Here is an 8,942-nt window from a genome sequence, read left to right as displayed (position 1 = left end):
ATGATTGGGTTGAAAGAGGATGCGAACAAAGAAGGAGGAAAAATTACAGACACTGAAATTAAAGCCTTACTTCTGGTATTTTTCATTTTATCTCTCACCAATTATATATATATATATATATATATATATATATGGGCATGTTCGGCACCCTGTTATTTACCCTACGTATTTTGTCTTATTTATTATAGAGATCATCCTCACCAAAATTTAATCCATTCCAAAACTTCTAACCTTATAAAAAATGATTTACAAAAAAGGACGGTCCATGATTCTTCAACTTGTAAATATGGGGTTAGAAATTTCGGAATGAGCTGATTTTTGGTGAGGATGATCTTCTAACCTTAGAGATCATCCTCATAAAAAATCATCACATTGCAAAACTTCTAACTCATTTTGGACAAAACACGTAGGGCAAAATATAGGGTAAATAGTAGGGTGCGAAACATTTTCATCTATATATATTCTAAGCAAGCAAAGTGTATTAAATAAAAATAAACGTGATTACCGATCTTCAAGGAAATATTCCTATAAAAACAAAAGGATTCCTTACCAACTTAGTTGGTAAGATTTCAAATCTTAGCCTTTAAATTTCATTGAAAAACTCATATAAAAAATAAATAAATAATTTTTGGGGGTTTGATCCCAGGTTTGGATCACCAAAATTAAAACATAAAATTTAGCACTAAAAATAATTTTTATTTTATTTTATTTTTTTTAGTTCAAAAAAATTTTGTCCTCTACATCCTTGTGTCATTAGATCAAGTTTTTGGATGCCACAAGGTGAGTTAAACGACCCTTAGTAAGATTTGAAATCTTACTAAGTTAGTAAGGCTAGCCTTACTGATACATGTATTTATTTGTGATCACTTTCAGGATCAAGAGTATATATTTTAATCTTGTCCTCAAAGGATAATCCAAGAAACAAACATGTCAGTATATATTCTTTCAAGAACTAGAAGCTTAAGAGAAAACCATAATAAAAATAAAAATAAAAACTCTAATATTGAAGTCATACGACTTAAAAGAGAACCTAAAGAAATCAATTTACCTTTTGAAAAATACTGAACTGACTTCCTTCGACATTGCAATGACGTGGTAGTGTGCAGAAGATAGTTGATTTTTTTTCCTTGTACCACAAGGAAAAAAAGTTATGCTTCTCAATATACTGCCACATCAACGTAGTGCCAAAAGAAGTCAGCTAAGAACAACTGTCTTTAAATTCTTTTTTGTCTAAAAAAACCTAGAAACCAAAAATTGAAACGGCTTTGTCCTTTTATTGACGTCTAGCTTTTGTCGAGGTCTATTAACCAAGTATCCTCATGAGCAACGTAGGCACACCAACAAAACCATACATCACTCTCAAAATCTTTAATAACCATTCATATTAATTTGAAATCGAGGTGGAAGTTTGTTTGCCTAACTTTGAAGCTATATCTGCCAAAATCTTACATCACATACTTTTTGAATTTGGAAAAATTACTTAAGGAACCCTAATTTAGGTATTTCTTTCTTAAATATATCCATTATCTTTTGGCCATGTCTTAATAGTCTGGTTAGTAAACTTTTCTTCCTAAACCCCCATTTTTTATAGTTGAGATTGATGATTCAAATTTGTCAAAATCGACAATTCAAACCATTGAGGTCAACCTTTTCTCCAATATTCAATCTTGACATTTAACATGAATCGTTGAGATAAATGATTTGAATTGTTGATCTCGATAATTTGAATCTCAATCTCCAAAATTTTAGTTTCCAATTTTTCTAAGGTGAGGAGGCTTTGCCAATGGAAGACTTTTTACTAATTGGGTTGTTAAGATACCACCTAGAAATTTATGGTGCATTTAGAAATGTCTCTACCAGAGGGTATATTAAGTAATTTTCCCTTTGAACTTTCTTTATCATCTCTCTCACTAAATTGATAGTTACTCTTCGGAATCTAGAGTACTTTAAATACAAGTGGAGTCTAATCATGTGAGCACCTCCTCATCACAATGAGAAAAAAAATCCAAATTTGACAGATAAGGGGGTCGAATTGACATGAATTTTTTATTGTCAAGACCGTCAAAATTCTTGATGTTCCTAGATTTGATTGCTTAGAGTTGTCGAATTTCTCTCATCCTTCATTAATTTGACAGTTTCATCTTGTTGAAAATAAAAATTTGATGCCAATTAAACTTATTGGTGTATCGAATTTTATGAAATGTGACAGCCCAAAACCATCAAATTTGGACTTTTTTCACATTGTGTGGTGTGCCTCTTTACAACTGAGATCATGTTGTTTTTGTTAGATGTGGCTCACTTAGGACCCGATTGGGTCATTTGGATCCAATCTAATCAAACCCAATCCATCTTGTTTGAGTGAGAGTAAGAAGCTTGCTTCCCTAGGGATTGAGGGTGGATTATTAGTCAAGGTACAAAATGGGATCATTTATAGTGACAAATCTCATGCTTTGCATAACTAGGAGGAGCAAGCGTCTGATAGTGTGAGTATAGGGTGGATGGAAGATGTCTATCATTAGAATTTAGAACAAGTCGTGATAATTTGACTTACCCACATGGCATACTCAAGATGTGAAAGGCTTGGAAATCGTAGATTTGCTTTACTCGGAATACAAAACTGCACCTTTTTATGGGGAACAGTAATTATATATCCCAAAAATAGCAAATCTACGATTCTCAAGCCTATCACATTAGGGGGTGTCGATTGAGCATGCCACATGGGTAAGTCAAATTATCACGATTTATTTAGAATTATAGTTTGGGGAACATGGAAATTTTCTCACGATTGAGCGCAACAAGATATAGAGGAGAAAAAAAAAAACCCACACAAATAATAGAGTAAATTTACTAGATTCGACAATAATGTCTACATCCACATAAGTAAGTATGCCAAATATTTAAAATTTGTTCTTTTATTTAATTTAAAAGTGATTTTATAAAATTTTCTTTTAGCATCAAAGTCTTTAGTAGGTATCAAAATGATATCGTGAAGAATTAATTAGATGAAGGTTGGCATTATTGTACATCTCAAAGTGTGGACTTACAAACCTAGTAGAAATCTTTTTACTAGGATGAATTACTATTTCGTGAGCTGAAAATGAGTTATTTACAATTCCGGTTCACATTACCAAAATGTGAACAATTGCATTTTCGTTAAAAAATAATTCAGAATTAAGTGATTATTTCACTTTAAACCTGTAAAATTGTAACTTAAAAAACCCCGAATTCATTCATCATTCATGTTTTTGGTAATTAAAATGAACAGTGATAAATTCTTCAAAAGTTAATGACTTTTTCATAAGTATTTCTTTGTTCCCTAACAATGTCCTAAGTCTAATATTTCTATATTTCCCACATTGTAGAATTTATTTGTAGCTGGCACTGACACATCATCAAGCACCGTGGAGTGGGCCCTAGCGGAACTCATAAGCCACCCCAACATCCTTGCTCGAGCCCAACAAGAACTCGACTCGGTTGTAGGGAAGAATCGGCTAGTGACCGAGTCAGATATTAGCCAACTCACCTACTTGCAAGCCATCATCAAGGAAACGTTTCGACTCCACCCATCAACCCCACTCTCCCTACCTCGAATGGCTACCAAAAGCTGTGAAATCAACGGTTACATAATTCCCGAGAACTCCACTCTTCTAGTCAACGTATGGGCTATTGGACGTGACCCAAAAGTATGGCCCGAACCACTCGAATTCCGACCCGAACGATTTCTACCCGGTAGCGAACAAGCCCATATTGATGTCCGAGGCAATGATTTCGAAATCATACCTTTTGGTGGAGGGCGTAGGATATGTGCTGGGATGAGCTTAGGCATTCGCATGGTCCAATTCTTGACCGCAAGATTGGTCCACGCATTTGACTGGGCCCTACCAGATGAACAGAAGGCGGAGAAGTTGAACATGGAAGAGTCATATGGACTTACCTTGCAAAGAGCTGCACCATTAATTGTCCATCCACGTTGTAGGTTGGCTTCCCACGTGTACCGTACGGTCACTTAGAAGTTAGAACTCAATCAAATTTTAATAAAACTATTGTATACCAAGGGTAAATCACCATTTCATGATCATTTGCTGAAATTCCAATTTCAACTAACTTTTCATTTTAATGCCCAAAACGTCAACGTTCGAGATCTTAGAATAATTTCAAATGACAATCTCACTGGTGTTTTGTTCCAAAGCCACATTCTCGCTAGAAGAAGTGAAACGTACGAGAACCTTACTTTTATAATCAACAAAATTGTCATTGCGAAAGCAAAACAAAAATCAATGAGATTATCACTTTAGACCTGTGAGATTGTCACTTGAAAAAATACGATCTTGCAAGTTTACATTTTGAGAATTACAATGAATAGTGTCATGAAATTGGAATTTAGTCAAAAGTTGATCATGTTTTTGGCATTTCAATTGCTTTTTTTTTTTTTTCGATTTTAATTTCTATTCTAGATTCTGGTTCGGATAAAGTCGTATGAACTCATATAAAGTATACATTATCCATATGCAATCTTATATAATTTATATAAACTATATAAATTAAATATTTAAACTATATAACTTATATAATAAACAATTAAAAGGACGATATAAAATAAATCAAAAAAATCCAATCATACTTTTATTAATACAAATGTAAAATTATATTAATACTAAGTGCATTACATGATTTACAATTCTAAATTTCAAATTAATCAAATATTTCTTCTAATTATTATTTTTGATTTTCCCTTTTTTATTTTTTGCTCTCGGCCTCCCACCAATCTTATAAACAAATTAGAGTCTCCACTATCTTTAAAATTAGATGACTTCTATACAAAGTTAAAACTCTTTCTCCCACACTAAAAGCTTATTCAGAAATAACTGTAGAGACAAGAATCGTTAGTAGATCACATGCCATCATAAATAGCACATGATATTACATCTTCCTTCCACCAATCTAATAGATTATATGTACTCTAATTCGAAATTTCTACGTAATTAGAGTTTAAATAACATTGTAATTTCGAGATTGGAATGTTTTGAGAAATGATTATAGGTGTGTTTACTAATAATCTTTGAAAAGTAAGTTTAAAACCACTAGTTGGTGATGGTGGTGATAAATTATTTATACCTAATTTGATTTCATAAAATCTATAAAAATTAAATATATATTTTTTTTAATTTTAACTAATTTTATTTCGTTGTCAATTTCAAGATTTAAATTCCAAATAATTTGTAAAACTTTATACTTTATACCTAAGATCCATAATTGAAGCAAATGCCAAACTTACAAGAATTGTATTCCAATATTTATTAAAATTTTCAATCATTTTAAATATATTTAGATTATGAGATTTACGAATTTAAAAGATCTTTAATTGAACCTACTTGTAAATAAAATTCGATGGATATAACATATTTTACTCTTGAAAAAGAAATAGTAGTTCTGACAAACAATTGAAAAACTCACAAATATTTTATGCATTTTCTCAATCTTCATCATTTATTTGTATTTTACTACGTAATTCAAATAATAAAATATTAAATTAGATTTTTATTAGGAATAATTTTTTTAACATAATATAGGTGGCATTCCACTTGTGTGGTACATCTAATGTAAATCTAGTAGATTTTAAATGACTTAAAAGTACAAAGTTCATTAAATATTTGTTGTTTAACTTATGATATTCTAATAAGACTAACAGTTTCCTAATAATATCAATTATTTTACCTATATATGAAGCCAGAGGCGGAGCTAGTAGCCCCCACAAAACTTTGAAACACCCCTATATTTTCAACTAATTACATACCCTATTTGTCCCCTCTCCCTCATCTTTCTACCCTTTTGCCCCCACACCTCACCTCCCTCTAGTTTTTGCCCCCTCCCCTCAATTTTTTGTTGATGACATTGCCCCTCAACCGGTCCTTCTTATATACTAATTGGAAATGACCTAAATATCATTTTCTTCAACTTCTAACCAAAAACCTCTTAATTTCTCCATAAAACCATTTGTCTTCAAGTTCTTCAACTATACATTAACCATAGTTTGCCCCCACTACAAGAAAATCTGGGCTCCACCCTTATATGAAATATCGGATTTCATAATTAAATTTAAAATATGTGTGGAACAACGAACATGAAATATATCTTTTAATATTTCTTCATTTAATAAATAATCTTTAAGAAAATATACAACTATTTTTTTGCATTGTATAAAGTAATTGTAAAATTTTTATTAGAAATTTCTTAATTTCTTACAATATTATTTATAATTTCACCAATTACGCCCACTATATTTTAAAGATAATAATGCCAAAGATATTTGTTCTTTTAGTAATAACTAATTCATGATCAACAAAATGTGCCATAACACATATATATATGGTATATTTTGACCGAAGTTAAACAAATTTTACCGGGCACATTTTATAAAATACTTTTAATTTCTAATTTTTTTTATTTAAATATTTTCATTACATCTCTTTTTAAAGTATTTCTAGAAATACCTCAATAATTCAGAAAATAAATTTTTTGTATGTATTCTTAAAATTTTTTTTTTTTCAACAATTAAAAATGGTATTTCTGCCCTAATAAATGGTTTTACCATTTTAAATTGTGCTACGTACGTTTTCTTCCCTAATAAATTTTTTATTTATGGCCTAATAAATCATTTTTACCATTTCGAATAAGACCACATGCTTATATTACCCGCACTTTATTAACTAAATAAATTTTGACTAAGATCTGGTTGATGCCTTTTTAAATATGTTTTTTCAAAATATTTTTTCATTGCACTAGTTTCAGTCCCGATACTTGAATAAACTAAAGATTTACTGCAATAATTACATTTAACTTTTTTCAAGGTTAGATCCATCGGAATTTAAACTCTCTACTAACATAAAATTGTTCTAAACTGTAGACCGTTGTCTTTTTCTTTTAGAGGGTGGCTGAAAAGAATCATTTTCATTTGGATTTGGAGTTTGGATAAGGTCAATGCAATGATTCAAAGCATAATCATTTAAATTGTAATTATTGAAATGATCCATTATCTACTAAAATGATTAGTTAAAAAAATGAGAGGGTATAGAAAAGAATATGACAAGTTTTTAAATAGAATTAGAAAAATTACACCTCTAGAAATCCGAAACTCAGAAATGTCACGTGCCAATTTGATTAACGGCTTGAAATTTGACCGGTTGCCTTGCCACATGCCAAATTTGACTGGTTGCCACATGATCGACTTGATGAATTCAATGTCTCAATTTAAAAAATTTGATGGACTTGGAAGAAATTAATAATGTAAGGGTAATTTGAAAAATTAGAATTAATGTGAGAATTAATTTGCAATTGAGAGAGAATTTGAGAGTTATGTTGTTTTCATTTATTTTTAAAGGTATTCATAGACAAATACGTACAAAAATGATATATTAAATTAAATAAATGTAAAATATAAAAGAAAATAATTATTTCCCCCTACCTCCCCCAATAGTCATTAGACTGTTGGGAGTGGTTAGGGGACATTTCTTTTCAAAAATTTCAAATTTTTTGAAAAAACCTATTCGATTTTGGTTCGGTTCTCGATTCAGTTCTCTGTTTGATTCTCGATCCGATTCTTCGGGTGTTCAATCAGGTCAATTTGGGTTCGGGTCGATTCTCAAAGGTAGAAATCGGACCATATCGAAATTTCTCGGATCAATCCATTTGGGTTTCAGTCTGGGTTCGATTCCAGTCCGGGTTTCAAGTAATGGGTAATTTGAATATCCCTATACGTACATAGTAGAAGAGGTGATTGTGTTGATTTGAGCCCTGACTTGATCAGCCCCAGGCCCACTGAACTTAGGGACGTTTCTTAACGTGTGTACTACATATACACTAGGGAGAGTGATCTTGGGTGGGTGATGTCAGACAGTAAAGCCACTTTTATTTGTTGGCTTAAGTCGGTTACCACTTCTTGGCTAAGAAGCATTTGTTTCTTTATTAAGAATTTTCAAAGTCAAATTTGATGGCTTCATTAATACATAGATAGTTGTAAAAACAGCTATCTTACAATGAAAAATCAAATTTGGTAGCTTCATTAATACATAGATAGCTGTAAAACAACTATCTTACAACTTGATGGCCGTAATATATGAGGTGGTGAATTTGTGTTCACATGCAAATATACCGTCTCATGTTGCCTATATATACATTGTAACATTCTGTTTTTATGTATCCCATTTTGAGCAAAATTACTGAGAAAAAATGGAAAGAAAGTTTAGAGAGTAAAAAGTGAGATTTCTCCTAATCTTTATGGAGAGAGAATGTATTTTCTCATATTATAAGAGAAAGGGTATTGTCAATTGTGCTCTCCTTATTTATATAAAGAAAGAGCTGTAATCCTTTTGCTATAGTGAAATCCTTATACAGTTTACCCGTGGTTTTTTTACTCCAATTTTTTTGGAGGTTTTTCCACATAAAATTATTATGTTCATCATTTTTCTTCAATTTATCATTTCTACTTCAGTTGTATTTGTGTGATTCATACCACAACTTCCTAATAGTGGTATCAAAGTACTGGGTTTTTTTACTCCAATTTTTTTGGAGGTTTTTCCACGTAAAATTATTATGTTCATCATTTTTCTTTAATTTCTCATTTCTACTTCAGTTGTATTTGTGTGCTTCATACCACAACTTCCTAACAATGGTATCAGAGCACCAGGTTTATAGCCAATTTTTTTTTTCGTTCTACAATCAGTTCCAAATAGTCGAAAGGAGGCATCTTCAACAATGACAACAAATTACGAAATAGAAAAGTTCAATGGGAATAATTTCTCATTATGGAAATGAGAATGAAAGCGTTGTTAAGAAAAATAACTACTTGGCAGCAATTGGAAATAGGCCTAAGGAAATTACTGATGACAGCAAGTGGAACGAAATGGATGGCAATATTATTGCTAATATGCACTTAGCACTAGTCG

The 8,942-nt window shown here is 31.3% G+C and overlaps 1 pseudogene; it reads left to right on the top strand.

Annotated features, from left to right (window-relative positions):
• Nucleotides 1–4,036, top strand: LOC147405901 (flavonoid 3'-monooxygenase pseudogene; annotated as a pseudogene).
• The last annotated feature ends 4,906 nt before the right edge of the window (nucleotides 4,037–8,942 follow it).

The sequence above is a fragment of the Akebia trifoliata genome, chromosome 3 (assembly GCF_017979445.1).
Source record: "Akebia trifoliata isolate Shusen 1 chromosome 3, ASM1797944v1, whole genome shotgun sequence".
Classification (NCBI taxonomy): Eukaryota; Viridiplantae; Streptophyta; class Magnoliopsida; order Ranunculales; family Lardizabalaceae; genus Akebia; species Akebia trifoliata.
The sequence above is the reverse complement of the archived record's forward strand: the minus strand, read 5'-3'. Positions and strand labels throughout refer to the sequence as shown.